Here is a 21751-nt window from a genome sequence, read left to right as displayed (position 1 = left end):
TTGCAGACCACAAGATCTTGTATACAGAAAAGCCTAAGGAATACATACACACACACACACCCCCACACAACTATTAGAGGTAATAAACAGGTTCAGCAAGGTTGCAGGATACAAGATCGATGTATAAAAATTAGTTTTCTTTTTTATTCTAGCAATGAACAATCCAAAATGTAATTAAGAAAATAATTTCATTTACTGTAGCATCCAAAAGAAGAAAATAGGAATACATTTAACCAAAGAGGTGTAAGACTTGTACACTGAAAACTACAAAAATCATTGAAAGAAATTTTAAAAGACCTAAGTAAATACATAGACATGCACATTCATGGATTGGAAGATTTAATATTATTAAGATGGCAGTACTCCCCAGATTTATCTACAGATTCAGTGTAATTCTTAGGGAAATCTCAGCTGATTTTTTTCATAACCTTATAAGCTGATCCTAAAATTCATATGGAAATGCAAGGGACCCAAAAAAGCTAAAGCAATCTTGAAAAAGAACACAGTTGGAGGACTCACACTTCCTGATTTCAAAACTTACGTCAAAGTAACAGTAATCAAGACAGTGTAGTATTTGCATGAGGATAGACATATAGATTAATGGAGTAGAATTGAGAGTCTAAAAATAAGCTCTTACATTTATTGTCAGTAGATTTTCAACAAGGGTGATAAGACCATTCAGTAGGGAAAGAATAGTCTTCTCAAAATATGGTGCTAAGACAATTGGATATCCACATGCAAAAGAATGAAGGCAGATCCCTGCCTTATCCCATACAATAGATATGATATTAAAAGTATGAGCAACAGGAGAAAATAAATTGAACTTCACTGAAATTAAAAACTTCGGTGCTTCAAAGGATACCACCAAGAAAGTAAAAAGACAACCCACTGAAAAAAAGAAAATATTTGCAAATCATATATCTGATAAGAGACTTGTATCCAGAATTACAAATAATTCTTACAACTCAGCAACAACAACAGAAAAACACCAAATAACCCAATTTAAACACGGGTAAAGGGAAGGTAGAATGATGGTTACCAGGAGCTGGAGTGAGGGGGAAAAGAAAGGGAGTTGTTGTTTAATCAGTACTATAGAGTTTCAGATTTGTAAGATCCCAGAGTTTGCAAGATCTGTTTCACAGGAATATGAATATACTTAACACTATTGAGTTGTACATTTAAAATGGTTAAGATGGTAAATTTTATGTGTTTTTTACCGCAATTTTTTTTAAAGTTAACTTTAGAAGAAAACGGGCAAAGGATCTGAATATACATTTCAGAAGATATACAAATGGCCAATAAACATGTGAAAAGATGATCAACATTAATTAGTCATTAGGGAAATGACTAATCAAAGCTGCAATGAGATGCCCCTTCACACCCACTAGGTTGGCTGAAATAAAGACTGACGATAACAAGTGTTGTTGAGAACGTGAAGAAATAGGAACCCTAATACACTGCTGGTGGGAACGTAAAATGGTGCAGCCACATTGAAAAAACAGTTTAGCAGTTGCTCAGAATGTTAAACAGAGTTACCATGTGATCCAGCAATTCCACTCCTAGGTGAGAATTGAGAATTCTCCTTTGAGAGTTGAAAATATATGTTCACAGAAAAACTTGTTCATGAATGTTCATAGCAACATTATCCAAAATACCTCAAAAGTGGAAATAAAGCCAAATGTCTGTCAACTGTTGAACAGATAATCGTGTTATTTCAACATTATGGAATATTATTAGGCAACAAAAAGAAATGAAGTACTGGTACATGCTAAAACATGGATGAACCTTGAAAATATGCTAAGTGAAAGAAGCCAGACATAAAAAGTCACATAGTGTTTGATTCCACTTATATGAAATATCCACAGTAAGCAAATGCATAGGGACAAAGTGGATTGGTGGGGTGGGCAAAAAGAGTATTGGGTTTCTTTTGGGGGTGAAAAACATCTTCTGAAATGAGATATTAGTTATGGTTACACAACTGTTTTAAATATATTAAAACCACTAAATTGTAACTTTAAAAGGGTGAATTTTATGGTATGTGAATTATATATCTCAATAAAGCTATTAAAAATTGGTCAGGGAAAGTTTTTTTTAAGAAGTGACATTTGAACTGAGATTGGAATGACTAACTTGAGGTTGGTGGTTATGAATTCAAAGTCAGACCAGTCAGCGTAGTTGTATATTTTACTTCCGCCCCCTCACTGTGTGGGTAGAGGAGCAGAGTGGGTGGAGTTGGGGTTTTGACAGAAGAGTGTGACGAAGGAGGAGAGTTGGCGAGAGAGGCTGGAGAGTATGCAAAGACATGAATGTCGTAATGGGCTGTGGAATATAAGTCAGTTGAAGAGAGAAATGAGACCATGAGGGAGACAAGGAACTGTGTGAAGGTAGCAGGCTCGGTGGAGACGGGTCCCATCGGCGCTGAAGTATTGTTCGAGGGCACTGGAAGGAGTGATCTAGAGAGACAGAAGTTGGTATGAGAGCGCAGTGCTTGACATGGAGATGTTAGATAATGTGCGGTAATTGGCAATACGGTGTTCTAGGACGTGACTTGAAGCTGGTGACCCACGCAGAGTGGGGGAACGTTGTTGTAGGAGAGTTCAGGGAAGGCCACTGTATATACTCCCTGAAGCTACTGTAACAAATTACTGCAAACTTGGTGGCTTAAAACAGAAATTTATTCTCTCAGTTATGGACACCACAATTTTATTTTATTTTAAAATTTATTTTATTGGCATATAGTTGATTTACTATGTTGTGTTAATTTCTACTGTACAGCAGAGTGGTTCAGTTATACATATATATACACACACATTCTTTTTCATGTTCTTTTCCATTGTGGTTTATCACAGGATATTGAATATAGTTCCCTGTGCTATACAGTAGGACCTTGTTGTGTATCCATTCTGTATGTGATAGCTTGCATCTGCTAATCCCAAACTCCCAGCCCATCCCTCCCTCACCCCCCTCCCCCTTGGCAACCACAAGTCTGTTCTCTATGTCTGTGGATACCATAATTTGAAATCAAGATGTTAGCAGGGCCATACTCCCTCTGGAGGCTCCAGGGAAGAATCCATTTATATTAGTCAGGGTTCTCCAGAGAAACAGAGTCAATAGGGTTTACAGTTATATAAGAAGTGATTATTATAAGGAATTGGCTCATGCAGCAGTGGAAGCTGACAAGCCTCAAGATCTGCAGGAAGAATCAGAAAGCTGGAAACCCAGCAGAGCCAAGGGTGTAGTTCCAGTTTGAGTCTGAAGGCCTGAGACCCAGAACTGATAATGTAGTTCCAGTCTGAAGGCCTGTAGGCTTGAGACCCAGGAAGAGCAGATGTTTCAGTTCAACTCCAAAAGCAGAAAATCCAGTATCCCAGTTCAAAGGCAGTCAGGCAGGAGGAATTCTCTCTTACTTGAGGGAGGGTCAGCCCCTTTATTCTGTTCAGGTCTTCAACTGATTGGATGAGGCCCACCCACATTAGGAAGACAAATATGCTTTACTCGGTCTACCAATCTGTATGTTAATCTCATTCAGAAACACCCTCACAGGAGCACTCAAAGTAATGTTTGATCGACTATCTGGGCACGCTGTAGCATAGGTTAAGTTAGCACACAGAATTAACCATCACACTGTTCTTTGCCTCTTCCACCCTTTGGTGACTGTTGGCGTTCCTTGACTTGTGGCTGCCTCGCTCCAGTCTCTGTCCCCTTGGTCACATTGCCTCTTCCTCTTCTCTCTCTTCTCTGTGTGTCTATCTTATAAGGATACATGTAATTGCATTTTGGGTCTACCCAGATAATCCAGGATAAACTCTTTGTCTCCAAATCCTTGACTCCATCACATATTTTGCCATAGAAGGTAATGTTTACTCTTTTGACATATAGGGCAATATTCTCAGGTTCCAGAGATGAGGGTGTGGGCATATCTTTTGGGAGGTCCTCCATTCAGTTGACCACAATAGTGTATGGGAAAGGTCAACTCTGTGGATGTTGAAATCAACAAGAATTGTGACAGTAATATTGGACTCCACTGTAGAGGAATATTTAGGGTTTTGGTCTGATGACATGAAATTCAAAATGGAGGTTTTAAGGAAAAGGGGAGATAATCTGAGAATGGCAGTGAGGTTCTGGGAGGACATCTCCCCACCTGGAGGTCCAGCTGTTTGAGGGGTATGAGAGAGAAAGCAGCTGCCACTTGAATGGCTGCAGAGGAAGCCCGGCCTTCAGGGAAAGCCAGGTTTCCATGTGAAAGTAACACTCGGAGAAGAGGATTCTCAGCCAGAGAAGGGATTTTGCTGATGGTAGACTATGAAGATAAGTTGAAGGATTTGAGAGTGGAGGATTAGTGGGAGATGGAGTCTTGTGAGGCTATGTGCAGAGCCTTATGGGAATGAGAATCCAAGCGGGAGTCTAAGATTTCTTATGAAACAGGCATAACCTATGATAAAGGTTGTGTTGGAATTAGCCCCAGACAGTCTCCTAGGCAGATCATGGTGCTGTCAACGTGAGTATTACTGGGAGAGGGTCTTGCCAGGAGTGAGCAGAGCTCTGGGCTCCCACCTTTACTCCTGTTAAGGTGGTATGAAACCTGGGGAGATGCACCCTGAAGTTCTGACCACAGCTAAACTGACTGCTTCGTTGACCAAGGCCTTCCCTCTGAAATTATGAATTTCTTGGGCCATCCAAGAGATAAAAGGAATGGGCTAGAGGTATCCTGACAGCATTTATCAGCATTTTCAGTAGGTTGAGTGGGATGTTTTAAATATTTTTCTTTTCAGTATTTGAATATTGCCCCCATTCTGCTGTGGTATTTGGATGCACTGTGTATTCTTAAACCCATTTACAGCTGCAGAAGTGCTGAGTTTGAAAGCAGAACATTTGAAATGGACCCAGCTGTTTAAAAAGATGGATACTTATCAAAGAAAGTATTGATGTGTAGTTTATGAAATAATAAGGTGTTTTTTTCAACTAGCCTGATTATTTTTAGAGCAAAGAGATGACAGGGAGGTTTTCCACTGCAGAGAATGTGTGACTTAACCGAAACCAAGCAGTTCTTCAAGTGAACGGTTTCCTCTGGCAGTCATCTTACCCACAGCCCTTTCTACAGTGTTAGATCTTTTTTGATTCTTAAACGTGGCCACCAGAGCTGAACTGGAGAATGTGTATCCTGCTTCCATGTGTAGAGAGGATTAGAGGAATCTGCATGACCCAGCAGTGTGAATTGCTTGTCTGTTTCTACGTTAACTCAGATATATCAGTGATTATTGTCTGTATACCTAGGACATTCTGAGATCTACAGGTACAGATTTATGGTAGAACTGTTTCTCTAAATACACTTCATACACGTGTATTGTATATTCATTACGTTTTATCTCCATTTAGTGACTACAAAATGTCCAATTATGAAACTTTTGATTACCTGTGATAAACCAGATATTGTGTTCCCTGGCATTCTCTCCTGAGCTGCTTTTCTTATTCTTTTTTTTTCAATTGAAGTATAGTTGATTTACAATATTATGTTAGTTTCAGGTGCACAACACACTGATTGAGTGAGCCGTCTTTTCTTCTCTTGCTGCAACCTCTGAGCGTACCAGGTTTTAGATGACCCTCCCCAGCCAACCCCCCCAACACTAATAGATGTATGCAGTTCTTTTTTTTTAACTTTATTTTTGTTTATTTTTAAAATATTTGTTTATTTGGCTGCGCCAGGTCTTAGTTGCAGCACGCAGGATCTTTGTTGCCACGTGCGGGAACCATGGGGACCTTCATGGTAGCATGCAGGATCTTTAGTTGCGGCACACGAGATCTTTAGTTGCTTCATGCGGAATCTTTAGTTGCGGCACATGGAATCTTTAGTTGCGGCACGTGGAATCTTTAGTTGCAGCATGCGGGATCTAGTTCCCTAACCAGGGGTCAAACCCAGGCCCCCTGCCCTGGTAGCGTGGAGTCTTAACCGCTGGACTACCAAGGAAGTCCCTCTGCAGGGACTTAAAATAAATTTATTTATTTATTTATTTTTATTTTTGGCTGCGTTGGGTCCTCATTGCTGCGTGCGGGCTCCCTCCAGTTGTGGCGAGTGGGGGCCACTCTTTGCCGCGGTGCGCAAGCTTCTCATTGGGTGGCCTCTCCCATTGCAGAGCACGGGCTCCAGGCACGTGGGCTTCAGCAGTTGTGGCATGCAGGCTCAGCAGTTGTGGCTCATAGGCTCCAGAGCGCAGGCGCAGTAGCTGTGGGGCACGGGCCCAGTCACTCCGCGGCATGTGGGATCCTCCCGCACCAGGGCTCGAACCCGTGTCCCCTGCATTGGCAGGTGGGTTCTTAACTACTGTGCCACCAAGGAAGCCCCCCTCTGCAGTTCTTAATTCCAGCCCAGGCTTCTGGTCCAGGTTAAGACTCCTATATTCAGTGGTCCTATGGACATTTCCATCTTGAAGTCTCACTAGCTTTTCTGTCAACACATGGTTCTAATAATTTTTTCAGTCAATTTTCTTAGATTTCTAAGTAGATAACTATATTGCCTGTGGGAAACAGTAACAATCATTTTCCAATAGTTATACCTTTTTTTTTTTTTTTTTACCTTTTTGTTTTGGCAAGAACTTCTAGATCAGTGCTTCCCAAAATGGCTTGAAAAGAATCAGCTGGGCAGCTTGTTAAATATACAGAGTACCAGGTCTCTACCCTTGGGAATTTTAACTTAGTAGGTCTGGGTTGAGTTAGAGGAATCTGTTTTGTTTTGTTTTATTTTGAAACAAATACCCCAGGAATTTTTAAATCTTCAGACAGTTTTGGGGAACACTGTTTCAGAGCTAAGTAACAGTGGCGGTGGTCTTCGGTTCCTGGCTGTGGAGCATCTGTATCATGTGTGGCGTTGATTGACTTCTGGCTCCGTTCCTGCCTTCACCTGTGGCAGTGTTTGTGACAGCCTTTGGAGATAGCGGGTGCCCAGGTGTCATCATCCAGGGGGAAATTTCAGCCAGGCAGAGAGCTTTCTGCCCTGGTAATCGTTCAGTAAACATTTCTAGTGCCTGTTCTGCTCCCGGCCCCAGAGAGTGCTGCTATACAAAGAAGCACTTGGTGGGTCTTCTTGGTTTTCCAACCTTCATGCTCCCTCCAACCTCCAGCCTCCCTTTTGTGGGACTTTGGCTGCCTGTAAATCTTTTTCCATAGTACTCAAGTGCTCTGCTCCTTTCTGTCTTAGCTGACCAGACCCTTTGTTTACCCAGACCTGAAGTATTGGTCACACTTCTCCTTCCTCATTCTATCCTGCCATGCAATCTGTTGCTGCATTTGGCCAGAGAACTATCTGTTCAGTGTATGCTAGAAGCAGCTTCTAAATCAGAGATGATTTGTAACACACTGGGGTTTTATCTTATGGAGTAACATTTTGAAAGCGTCTTCAGTTTTGTCTTTGGACTTGGACTTTTATGTATGGCTTTAACTCATAGACAGCACTATGACAGTATTGAACTATTTCCAGTTGCTTGTTCTACCATATTTTCTTACTTTTATGTCTTTGAATCTGTTGTTCTATCTCCCTTTGTCTCCTCTCCTCCCCATCCTCCCAGATTTCCCATGCCAACTTCTCTTCAGCCTCTGAGATTCAGCTCAGCCATTGCCTGTTTTCCTGATCCCCAAGCTGATTTATATGTCTCTTCATGCTCTGCTATGGCACGCTGAATACCTCTTTTAAGGCACTTATCATGCTATTATAATTATCTGTTCATTTGTCTGTATATTCTATTATCTCATAATTCCTTAGTATGTTATTAGCCTATATACCCCTGTGTTTGTTAAAGAACATTATAAAGTTGGCATCTCCCACTTGTTCCAGTTTTTAAACTACTTTTGATCATGGGAATGTCTTCCTGACTTGAAAAGTGTGAGAGATTGATAATATTCGATTTTGGCAAGAGTGTAGAGAAGAGGACTCTAGAAGATTGTTGGTAGGAGTGTGAATTGATACGGTATTTGAAAAAAAAATTTTAAATGCATATAACCTTTGACCCAGCAATTCCCCATATAGGACTTCTCCCACAAAGACCCTTGCACCAAATATATTAGGATTTTGGTATGAAGAGATGGCCAAAATCTCCAACAGTAGCAAAATGGCTAAATTTATTATGGTATATATACATACATATATATATATAATTATAGCTGTGGAATTCTGTGTAGCAGTCAAAATAAGTGAAATAGACTTATATGTTCAGATGTGGAAAGAGGTCCATAGTATATACCCATTTTCCTCCCTCCTCAGAGATAACCTCTATTTTGAATTTAGTACTCAATGTTTCCATTCATACTGATATTTTTGTATTTTTTATTACACATGTGTATGTGACCATTAAAATATATAGCATTGTTTCTCATATTTTTAAACTTCATCAAAATAGCAACATATTACATATATCCTCCTGCAGCTTCCTTTGTTCACCTACATTGTTGGTAAAATGATCTCCATGTCGATATGGTTATTTTCAATGCCATATAAAATTCAATTCTATAAATATGCCACATTTTATTTATTCTCTTGTTGATTGACATTCAACTTGTTTCTAATTTTCTACTTTTCCAAACAAAGCTTTAGTGGATTTTCTAGTACAGGTCATCTTGTGCAGCCTGGGGAATTTTTCTAGGGTAATTTTTAGGAGTGGAATTCCTGAGTCCAGAGGAGTGTGCATCTTTTACTAGATTTTACTAAATTGCTCTCCAAGGTGGCTTTACTACTTCACACTCCCAGCAGCAGTGTATGAGTTTTACCATGTATTCACATCTTCGTTTGTAAGGAATATGTTACTTTTAATTCTCTTACGGAGCAACAAAACTCTTAACAAATTGTTTGAAGAAGATGGGAATGTGAACTGCCAGTTAAAGCTATTGAGAAAGGAAATTCTGTCCATGTCGTCAAACTGATGTTTTAAAGGGCAGTCAATTCTCAGTGCAGCATTTTCCCTGTTGTACATACTGGTAAGAGTGCCAACACAAAATGGGATGCCAGGCCAGGTTGATATCACAGCTCAATTAGGAGCAAAGTCTGGCCTTGAACTTTGTTTTTGCCCATACACATTCACAACTTTTTCAGTTGTAACTTATTTATGCTTAATGTGGCAATTATTGGTAATTCAAGGGTACCCCTCCCACACCCAGGGTTGGTATGTATGGAACCATAAATACTATATTGGCTGTCGTGGCACACCTAGCAGTGTCAGTCTGTTGATGTTGAATTCCAACAAATTTGTATTCTTTTTTTTTTCCTGAAAAGGAAGCTGAAACGATTTGCTGCTCAAAAACCAAGTTACTGCTGTTCTTTACATAACTCCAGCCTCAGCTATTATTGAACCATTTGAGATAGCAGCGGTGGTTCCTTTTTTGTGGGTCAAGAGTTTGTAATTTATAAGCATGTTTCAGAAGCCATATGTGAATTGATTACTTTTTATTCTACCTAGCTATATTCTCATAACTGTCAGAGATCTCATACTCTTAAATCTTGGAAGAGTAACAAAAATTACATGGATTACATTTCTCTCATACATTAATCAGTCAAATTATAGCTTTACAAATTAAGTTCAACTGGAGCTTAGCAACTGTAAATTTTTCCTTTCTAAAGCAGTTATTCTGAATCCTTTTAAAAAATAATATATCATAAGGGATATTATGAATTTTCAAAATACATTTTAAATAAACTTTAATAAACAAAAAAGAACTGGGAATTCCATTTCAGGGTGATGGTCTGAGGACATGCTATCACCTTTCCATCTTGCCTCAGATACTTAGAAATGATAGATTAGAATTTTAAAAATAATTTGCAAGTACACTAGAAGGGAAAAAAAGAAGGAAAACCCACAGCAGGTCCCAGATGTGCAGAACCCCCATGAAAAGTGTATGGGGTCAGTTTGCAAAAGAAAACCTTGTTTCAAAACAAGGGCAGGAAAGTATTGCTTCTCAGGATAGAAGTAACATCTAGAGTGTTCCTGCTTGGAAATAGTTGATATGGGCAGCTGAGAGGGGCTCAGGACAAGTGACAGAGTGACTCTGGTACTATAGCCTGGTGATGCAGGTGTCTCAGGCAGATGTAGTGTACATAGGACCTTAGGTTGGAGAGGCAGGGCTGGGGTCCAGGTGCTTGGTGAATTCCAGGAGAATAGGGATCCCATGTTCATTAGACTAACTACAAAGCTTTTCCATGAGGTGTCACCTTCTGTCCCTCCTTCACTCTCACTGAAAACAAGTCCTACTTCTCCCCTCCAAGTAAGCAGTGCACACAGATAGACTGTCTCAACAGAGAGCCTTAACTACAAAGATGAGCACTTCATTAAAAATCACTAAAACTGCCATGCAAAGGAGATAACAGAAGAGTTTATTTTGGACATAGAATTCATAGAATAAGCAGAACTAGATTTAAAAATATGTACAGTTGAACTCTTGGAGAGATATGAGCAGTTATTTTATCTACCAAAAATAACTAAGTATTGATACCGGAAATTAAAATTTTGATTGTCAGAATAAGGAATTCATTAAATGGGCTGATTAACAGTGTCTATAGCTTAAGAGCAGATTTGTGAGCTGGATACTGGAGCAGAGAATTGTTCCTAAGCACATCACAGAAGGATACAGTAATAGAAAAAAAAAAATTAAGACATGGAAGTTAGATTGAGGAGTGCCATCTAATATGAACTCCAGAAAGAGGCTAAAGAGAATGCAGGGCAATGATATTTAGAGAAGCAGTAGATCCAGTTTCAAGATGGTTGACCAAACACATACTGTCTCTTACCCTTTCTGCACCAAACCCATAGAAATGATAAAGAATTAATTTGATTAATAAATTCCCTTTCAAGATTGAAAAGAAAAGGAATATTCCTGACCTGAAGCAATAAAGCATCTTTAAGTGAAGGAGTTATACATTAAAGGAGAAGTTTCAGAAAGGAACTGCTTACACTGCCTGTTTGAGGCCATCACTACTGCCAGGACCCTGAAGCTCTCTGCTGATTTTGTCAGAACAGATTCAGCATGCGGCCTCTGGCCAGGATGCCACTATTGGCTAAGATGGCAAGTGAGCAGTCCCATGGGAGATGTTTACATGGCCATGAAAACCCAGAGGAAGCTTAGCACAGTGAAATATAAACAGCAGAACTATACCCTGTGGGGTAGAACAGTCAGAAAGAAACTTTAAAAATAGGTCAATCTAATTTTCTTAGAGGACCAGGGATAGACTTTCATGATTAATACAAGAAGTGGAAGTTATGAAACTATAAATAATGAAAATGAAAAACGTAGTTGTCAAACAAACTCACCAGATGGGCTGCATAGCAAACTGGATATAGCTAAAGAACACATTATTGAACTGAAAGATCAGGGCAAGAGATTCTCCCAAAACTCAGCATCAAGAGGTAAGAGAGTATCCTTTAAAAAAAAAAAAAAAAAAAGATAAGAGAGTATGAAACAAAGATTGAAGCATTTAGATTCATGTGGAAGTTCCAATATTTATCTAATAGAAGTTGCAAGTGAAGAAAATTGACAAGAGACAATGTTTGAAGAAATAATGTATTAAAAATTTCCAAAACTGAAAAAGTATGAGCCCTTAGGTAGAAGGCATACTAACTGAAGAAGAATACATTTTAAAAAGAAACAGCATAGTCAGCACCTACATACATCCTAGTGATAATGATTGCAGAGAAATTCCTAGGTGACAGTAGAGAAAAGACTGATGGTCTACAAAAGAATAAGAATCCAGATGACATTAGACTTTATCACTGGTTTTGAGAAACAACAGCAGAATGTCTTCAAGGTGCTGAGAGAAAATAAATTTGAACTTAAAATTCTATTCTCACCCAAACTATCTTTCAACAGCAAGGGCACTACAATAACATTTTCATAATTTAAGGACTTTGAAAGACCTTTGCTGAAAGAACTATTTAAAGATACACTGCAATAAGAAAAAAAATGAACCAAGAAGGTAGTAATGGGATTTAAGAAAAAAAAGGAAGCAGAGAAATCAAAAACAATATTGAATATAAATAAATATTGGTTATAAAATATATGACGATTTTTAGTAAGTTGTAACTTAAATCAACAAAAATAGCAACATGGAATTTGTGGTTGGGGGAGTGGTAAAGGGAATTAAAAGCACACTAAAGATTTCAGGAGGAGGATAAAATGTGATTAACTCTAACTTGTAAGAAACTATAATTTTAAATATACATTAAAAATTTAAGGGTAACTACTTGGAAGAATTAGATATAAAATATAAACCTTAAAACTATTAGAAGGAAAAATGTAGCAAAAATAACCTTGACCAATTCAATAGAAGACAGGAAAATAGAAAAAGAGAAAATCATGGTAAAATAGAAAACACAAAATAAGTTGCTAGGAATACATTTAAGCATACATAGCAGTAATTAAAATAAATGAAAATGAATTAAACTCACCTACTAAAATGATCAAAACTCTCAGATTTATCAAAATGACAAAAACCACGTGCTATTTCAGAGAAGATACACAGTTGATAATAAAGGGATGAAAAAGGTGGTATAAGATATTAATATGAGACAAAACAAGGCAAACAACATTGGAACGAACATTGGTGGGGAATTTAAAATGCTAAAAGGTATAAGTTGTAAGAGTTGGTATCAGTTAATAAGCCTGTTTGTCCTGCTCTTGATAACACTGCATGTTTATGTATATATGTGTATAAATTTATACATTTACAAATTACTACAGAGGCTTTCTAAATGGTATTCCTGATTCTGCCCTTGTTACCTTCAGTTTATTCTAAGTATAGCAGCCAGAATGATCCTGTTAAAAATCAGATCCTTGCTTGCTCAATACACTCCAATAGCTTCCCATCTTGTTCAGGGTAAAGGTAGACTAAGCTAATTGTAGCCTCCCATCCCCAGTGACAAACATGCATGTAGGATGAAATATAATAACAAAACTGAAATGCAGACTTGAACTTGAATAAAAGAGAAATTCCTGGCTATCAAAAATTAAACCCCAAATTGTGATGTCCCCAGGATTTATCAGATGGGATACTGGATTTAGGCCAGTGGTTGGGGTTAGTGCCTCCATGGAGTAGGAACTGCAACTTGGGTCCACTCAAGGTGGGTAGAACTGGTATTTTTGTAAAAGCTGGAATTTTAGAAGGACTGCCTCCTTGTGAAAGCGGGGCTAAAAATATTCCAGTGGCCCAGAGATAGTACAAGTAGGACTCCCATACAAAAAAGAGTCTCTGCTAAAGGTGAGCTTATCATCAAATATTGCAAACTCAATTATAAAACAATCTACTATGAGGGAGAATCAGCAAACACAACAAACAGTAGCTTTAGTATGCCAAGGACTTCAGAAAATGGTACATTTTAAAAATTAAAGAAGTAAGTCTAGGAATAGTGACATTTCAAAAAGGAACAAATTGAATTCCTACAAATAAAAAATAATAAGGTTAAGCTCAATGGAGGGGTTAAATAGCAAATTACAGACAGCTACAGCAAAAATTAGGGAATGGAAAATAAGTCTGAGGAAATTAACCAGGATACAGAATATTGAACACAGATATAGGGAAATGGAAAATGTGACAGGCAATTGAAGGATTTGAAGGATAGAATGAAAAGATCTACCTAGAATTCCATACCTATCTAATCTAAGAGCAAAGAAGGAATATATATTTTCAGAAAAAGTCTCAGTGGGTTTGCCACCAATAGACCATTGCTACAGGAACTAACGAAGGATATGTTTTGGGGAAAAAATGAATTGAAGCAATAAGGAAGAAATGGAACATAAGAAGAAATGGTGCACAGCAGAATTGGCAAATGCGAGTAAATTTAAATAAGCACTATATGTAAATAATAATGACTAATAATTTTATTGGTCTTAAAATAAGATGCAGCTAAAGTACTAATCAACTATGACATTAATATAGTTGGGGCATGGTTAGGGTTAAAGGATTTGAAGTTACAGGATGAGAGTACAGATACTGTTTAAGACGGTGGTAAAATGTTCACATTAAATGAGTTAGAGGAGGTTCCTGACTTCTCTAGGGGATTTAATAGGCTTATGTTTCTGCTTGAATCTATGAGTTCTCATCACAAGGAAAAAATATGTTTTTCTTTTTCTTTTATTTTGTATCTATATGAGGTGATGAACATTCACTAAACTTACTGTGGTAATCAGTTCATAATGTGTGTAAGTCAAATCATTATGCTGTACATCTTAAATTTATACAGTGCTGTATGTCTATTATATCTCAGTAAGAAAAAAGAAAAAAAAAAGACATGCCAAGCCAAGAACTAACCAAAAGAAAACTGGTGAAACTATATTAACCTCAGAAAATAGATTTCAGGGCAAAAATCTTTAGGAGAGAGATTAAAATGTTATATTTCATGTTATATATATTTTATTACAATAAAAAAATCTTCACCAGAGGTAAAGTTTACAAAAGATAAAAAGATGAAATTAACAGTTATACATAAATATACAACTAATAGCATAGCTTTAAAATATGTAAATAAAAATTAATTAATAAGAGCACAATAAGAAATTAAAAATACATTATTAAAATGGGTAATTTTAACGCACTTCTCTCAACAATTGTTAGAATCATTAGACAAAAAACACAGAATGTAGAAAATTTGAATGTATCCAGCAATTAATGATTGCACATTCTTTTCAAACGCACAAAACGTGACCACATAAATGAAGTCCCAGAAAAGAATTAGTGTCGATTATGGTGCATTTGAGCTAGGAATCAATAACAAAAAGATAAGAAAACAACTGTACATTGGTTATTGAAAGATTAGTTGAAATGAACAAACTCCTAAAACAACCTTGCTTTCCAAAACTGATTCAAGATAGAATAAAACCTGCAAATATTAGTATAATCATTAAAGAATTTGAATTAGTAGCTTAAAATATTTATACAAAGGGAACAACCAGGCCTGAGTGACTACATAAGTTTCAACAAACATTCAAAGAAAAGAATTCCAGTATTATAAAAATTTCCCAGATTCTAGAAAAAATAATGAGCATTCTGATTTCATTTTTGAGGCTAGAACTACCTTGGTACCAAAACCTTATGAGGGCAACAAGAAAGGAAAATTACAAGCCATTCTAATGAAGGCAAATAAAAGCCTAAACAAAGTATTATGAAACTCAACTCAGCAGTGTATACAAAAGATCATAATCACACTGGTTTTATTCCAGCAATTAAAGATAGATTATTATAATTTAGCCATATTCATAAGTTGATGGATTAAATCTGTATAATCATCTCAAAAGACATGTAAAACAGTGATTAAAACCTCATATCCACACAGACACACACTGCACTTTAGCAATCTAGGGGTGGAAGAATTTCCTTAACCTAATACATATAGGATATTTATAAAGACATAGTATCCATTATATTTACTGATGAAATGTCAAGAGTATTTGTTTTAAGATTGAAATCTGAAGATTTTAAGATTGAAAACAAAACAAGGAGGCTTGCTATCACCACTTCTATTCAGCATTTTCTTGGAGGTCCTAAAGCAGCAGAGTAAACAAGGAAAAGAGATAAAAGGCATTTTAATTGGAAGGAAACAAAGTTATCATTATTTAGTGATGACTGTTAATGTAGAAAGATTGAAAGAATCTCCAAATCACTAGAATTAAAATAGAGTAGGGGCAATAAAAGTAAAAATAGATAAATTAGACTACATCAAAATTTAAAACTCCTGTGCATCAAAGGACACATCAAGATAGTAAAAAGGCAAACTATGGTATGGGAGAAAATATTTACATATCATATATCTGATAAGGGGCTCATATCCAGATTATATAAAGAACTCCTATAACTTAAGAACAATAAAAAGCAAATAACCCATTAAAAAATTGGGTAAAGGAATAGACATTTCTCCAGAGATGATATATAAATGGCCAATATACTTAACATTACTTAACTGTACACTTAAAAATGGTTGAGATGGTAAATTTTATGTTATGTGTATTTTGCCAAAATTTTTAAAAATAAGAGAGCAAGGTTGCTGGATATAAAATCTTTCTATAACTAGAAATAAATAACATACGTATATCCTTTATGAGCAAAAATCTATAACTTTATTGAAAGATATTTTAAAAGGCTTAGGGGAATTCCCTAGTGGGGTCCAGTGGTTAGGACTCCGCACTTTCATTGCCAAGGACCCGGGTTCGATCCCTGGTCAGGGAACTAAGATCCTGCCAGCCGCATGGTGTGGCCAAAAAAAAAAAAAAAAAAAGAGGCTAAATACATGAGGAGATGAACATATTCACGGAAAGGAATGTTCAGTGTGTGAACTGACATGTGAAGATGTCAGTTCTCTCCAGAATTGTCTATATATTCGATCAGTTCCCATCAAAATCCCAGCAGGATTTTTTTTTTGTGGTAAATGGACAGACTGATTGTAAAATTTAAGTGGAAGTGTGAAGGGTCAAGAATAACAGAGACTCTCCTAATGAAGAATGAAAGTTTGGGGCACTGGTACTACCTGAAAAGATAAGAGGAAACTGTAACAATTAAATCATCATGATACTGGTACAGGGATAGAAGTAGAATATCTATCTTGTAGGAGAAGAATGGATTGTTTATTAAGTGATCCTGAAGCAACTGATTATCTATATTGGATACAATTGGATTATTTCCTTATACCTATCAAAGAAATCAGTTCTAAGTAGATTCAAACTTAAATATGAAAGATAAAAACTATGGAATAATGAAGACAATCTGGGAGGATACTGTTATGACATCAGGGAGGGGAATATTTCTTAAGATACAAAAGGCACAAAATAAAGAAAAGATTAATAAATTGGGACTACTGTATATTTAAAGATGACCACTCATTAAAAACAATAGAGTGAAAAACCTTAAAGTGAAAGTTGTTTGTAAGATATAACTTCTGTAGGGTTAAAATACAAAAAATATAAAGAACTCTTACAAATCAATAAGAGAAAGACAAACCCAGTGAAACACGACGCCAAAGACAGGAAGAGGCATTTCACAGACAAAGAAATACAAATGGCCCATAAACATTGGAAAAGATGCTCAGTATTTCTAGTAATAAGGGAATTGCAAATTAAAACCACAATAACATTTGTCGCCCACCAGATTGGCAAATGTTAGAACGTCTGACTGTAACAAGGGTTGGCCAGAATGTAGAGTCAGGAAGTCCCTCACATAGCTGATGGGAGTGGAAATTAGCGTAACCACTTTGTAAAAGCAAATTGGCAGTGCCTAGTAACACTGAATGTGTATAATTTATGACCCAATAATTCCACTCTTAGGAAATTCTTTTACATGGCCAGCAGGAGACACGGACAAGAAAGTTTTATAGCAGCATTGTGACTGAGAGGGAACAAAGGGAAACAACCCAAATATATAAATTATGGTGTAACTGAGCAATGAAATACAATCAAGCCATGAAAAAATGAGTGAATTTTATCAACATATGCATCAACATGGACGAATTGTAACATAATTTTGAGTAAAAGAAGCCAGTTGCAGAAAAAAATATATATGTAAATCTATATAGGTTTTAAGCATGTACTAAATAAATCATGTATTTTTTATAGTACATAATTGCTAAAATAGTAAAATCAAGGAAATGATTAGTACAAAACCCAGGATACTGATAACCAGGAGAGGTGCGGGTGTGGTGGGAGTGGGCTGTATTGGATAAGGGCTCACAGCCAGGCTTCCAAGTGACCATAATGGTATATTTCTCAGACAGAATAGTGGGTAGATGGGTATTTGTTTTATCACTTTTTAGACTGTACAGCCACATTTTATACACTTTCGAAGTGTTCTTTTTTAATGTAACCTGTAATTTTTTTTTCCAAGTTGACCTTACCTTATTTATTTTATTTTATTTTTTAAACATCTTTATTGGAGTAGAGTTGCTTTACAATGTTGTTAGTTTCTGCTGTATAACAGAGTGAGTCAGCTCTATGTATACATATATCCCCATATCCCCTCCCTCTTGCGTCTCCCTCCCACCCTCCCAATCCCACCCCTCTAGGTGGTCACAAAGCACCAAGCTGATTTCCCTGTGCTATGCAGCTGCTTCCCACTAGCTGTCTATTTTACATTTGGTAGTGTACGTATGTCAGTGCCACTCTCTCACTTCGTCCCAGGTTCCCCTTCCCCCTCCCCGTGTCCTCAAGTCCATTTTCTACATCTGCATCTTTATTTCTGTCCTGCCCCTAGGTTCTTCAGAACCTTTTTTTTTTTTTTAGATTCCTTATATATGTGTTAGCATATGGTATTTGTTTTTCTCTTTCTGACTTCACTCTGTATGACAGACTAGGTCCATCCACCTCACTACAAATAACTCAATTTCGTTTCTTTTTATGGCTGAGTAATATTCCATTGTATATCTGTGCCACATCTTCTTTATCCATTCATCTGTCGATGGACACTTAGGTTGCTTCCATGTCCTGGCTATTGTAAATAGTGCTGCAATGAACATTGTGGTACATGTCTCTTTTTGAATTATGTAACCTGTAATATTTTTAAGAGATGGTAGGAAATGTTTTGAAATTAGGTAAAGTGGATGAAGGTATTGAAAATGTACAAAGATTGAAAATCATTGCCTAAGAGGGTTTGGAGGAGATCTAATTTTCTAGGTTAGGGCCTCCCCGTATATCAGTGTGAGGGTTCAAGTGAGGGGAAAGGTACAAAGACCTGTCAGAACATCTCTGGCCTAGTGGCTTAAATGAAATGTGGAGTCACCAGTCCCTACACCTGGATTGCTTTTCTTCCTCCCTCACTCCCTGCACTTCTGTAAATATTTAGTGACTGACTACCAAGTCCTGGGCATTGTCCTGGGGGCCGAGTAGCCAGAAGAGGTAATGTCCCTGTCTTGGCACTTATAGTGGTTTTCGAACTCTTGCTCACACACTTAGTTAATCTTAGTTTCCTAACGTAGCTCCACAATGAAATCACTTTAGGCCCATATTGTAATTCATGCGTTGAGATCTTTTTAAGGAAATCATTTATCTACCTATTTAGACAACCTAATTGAATGCATTATCTTTAAATTTTCAGGATAATGTTCTTTTGGGTTTGATCCTAGCCCTTAGTTAATTCCTATATATGTTTATTTCCAGTCTTTTTCCTCCTTCCCATACATATCAAGCATCTCTTGATGTACTCTACGTGGAATTGGCTTTGATGTATTGATGTATTGATTTTACCTTTCTATCTATCTTTTTGAGACTTGAAATGGGATCTAATCTTAAACCTTGACTTGGAGCAGTATTTTTGAAAGCACAACAAGCATGCTGCTGGAGAATATTAGGTGGTACAAAGGGAAACATTTTTTATTTTAACAGTCTTATTTTAATGTTTATGGTAAAATATACACATGAAACCTGTGATTTCATGGCTATTATAATCCATCTCACATAGACTGCATGAATTAATGGCCCAGGTGGTTCTCAGATGTAGCAAAAAATCATGAAATGAGTGCATCGATTACACATGTAGTGTTTAGTTGTAAAGGTGAATTAAGATATTCTCTGGTGTCCTCTGATGGTCTCCTACTCATATCATAACTCTCAAAAAAATTAAGCTTATGTGGTTTAGTCAGGAAAAAGCAATCTAGAAAATTCATCTAGGCAAATAATTTATTCAAATAACATATTCTGGTATAGGTCAGGTTCTGGAAATACACAGATGAATAAAATGTATATCCTACCCTTCAAGACCACTGGTCTAACAGAGATAGGCATGTAAATTTAAAAGTGCAGCATAGTATTGGAACAGTGCAACAGTGGAAATGTGTACTTGGCAAGTGGGTAGCTTGGAAAGATGGGTGCCGACTTACGGAGTAGTGAGGAAAGTCTTCAGAGGGGAAGGGAGGCTTGCAAATAAGCAGCCTTGAGAGATGAGCAGAAAATTTAAAGAGAAATAGATTGGGAAAGGGAGATCTCAGAAAGGCACGTGCCAAGGTACAGAGATCTAAGAGAACATGGTACATTGGGTTAACTGAGCAGCTTGATGTTTATGCTGATGTGGGGTGAGAGGTGAGGACAGAGCGGGGAGCTGGATATGAAAGCTCCTAAGTGAGCTGTGATGGCGTGGATTTAGATCTTAGTCTATAAATGATTATCAGCCTTTGCAAGATTTTAAGCAGAAGACTGCATGATGTCTGGGGCAGTGTAGAAGATGGAGCAGAGGAGGAAGAATCAGAGTCATGTTACAGCTAGTCATTGGGCAAAGGGATGATGGAGAACAGTTGTGGGGAAGTGCAGAATTTCTGCTTTGTGTAGCTTCATATAATTTTCAGGAAATTAGATTACATATAGATTTCCCCCAGAATTTAATGTGTTGAAGGGGATGGTGGTAGGTGATTTGCAGCCAATATATGAACTTTCTGAAGAGAATGGTATTATTCAGTCTGTCATAAACAAGGTATTAAGTAACTTTCCCTATATAGTCTGAAAGGTAAATAGATTTTGGCTTATTTTCTGTTAAAATATATGTAGGCAGCATATAAAAGTTAAGTGGAGATGTGCTACTGATGAGACACACAGCTGCAAACAATGTCTATTTTCTAAAGTAGTACATACAGTAATACACGGCAGAGGCAGAAGAATGAAATATTTAAACTTTTTTGCGACTAGTATCCTGCCAAGAAAATCTCAGACAACAGTTATTATCTAAAGGGAATTGGGGGACTTCTCTGGTGGCGCAGTGGTTAAGAATCCTCCTGCCAATGCAGGGGACATGGGTTCGAGCCCTGGTCCGGGAAGATCCCACGTGCTGCGGAGCAACTAAGCCCGTGCACCCCAACTACTGAGCCTGCATTCTAGATCCCACAGGCCACAACTACTGAGGCCGTGTGCCACAACTACTGAAGCCCGCATGCCTAGAGCCGTGCTCTGCAACAAGAGAAGCCACCACAATGAGAAGCCTGCGCACTGCAACAACGAGTAGCCCTGCTCACCGCAGCTAGAGAAAGCCTGCGCAGCAATGGAGAGCCAACGCAGCCAAAATATAAATAAATAAATAAACAAATTAATTAATTTTTTTTAAAGTGTCCTTTAAATATGGGTTTCATATTCTACATATCTTAGTCGTGGCATATTGTTTACTTTTGTGCATATTTACTATTATACCTTAGGCCTGCTAGTCTTTGGATTTAGTGTGTATTGTTCTACCTTCCCAGGAAATGTATTAGTATGCCAACTTATTTTTGTACCTTCAGCATATCATAATTTATAGTCACAGATCTGATGCTTCCTGTGTATGTGAGTGCACTCATTTGTATCTGTGTACATAGCCAGACCCTTAACACCAAATGTTCTGTTTCATGTTCATTTGGGGAATATTCTCTTAATATTTTGGGGGATGGGGGTTAGTCAGCTAATTTGCTAACATTCGAGAGCCGTGAGCTCTCAGCATTATCTTAACCTTTTAGTATTTTAGTCCAGCAAAAATTTCTGACTCTGACCAGGGAATTAACTATAACATCTTACCAGAATGATCCAGAAGCATCAAAAGAGGGAGTTCCTGCAAAGGGCACACAGAGATGTTCAAAAGGAAAGTTAACACTAACTGAATAGTGTGACTGCATAGTAGAAATGAGGGAGTTAGGACAGAAACGAAGGGCCACAAACGACCTTGAAACAACCCCTTGAAACAACCGTAGGTTCCTTTCTGCAAGGCTCAGTAGTGGTGACTGTAATGCAACTTAGTTTGTATTTACAAAGATATTTTCTACAGCTCTTGTCACTAAGTTAAAATTCTGTT

At 37.4% G+C, this 21751-nt stretch overlaps 1 protein-coding gene across 11 annotated transcripts in view; it reads left to right on the top strand.

Moving 5' to 3' along the window:
* The window catches only part of DTNB (dystrobrevin beta), a 251519-nt gene that overhangs the window by 104172 nt on the left and 125596 nt on the right, over positions 1-21751 (top strand). The window lies entirely within an intron of this gene.

The sequence above is a fragment of the Eschrichtius robustus genome, chromosome 15 (assembly GCF_028021215.1).
Source record: "Eschrichtius robustus isolate mEscRob2 chromosome 15, mEscRob2.pri, whole genome shotgun sequence".
NCBI lineage: Eukaryota > Metazoa > Chordata > Mammalia > Artiodactyla > Eschrichtiidae > Eschrichtius > Eschrichtius robustus.
This window is presented reverse-complemented; position numbering and strand designations above follow the sequence as displayed.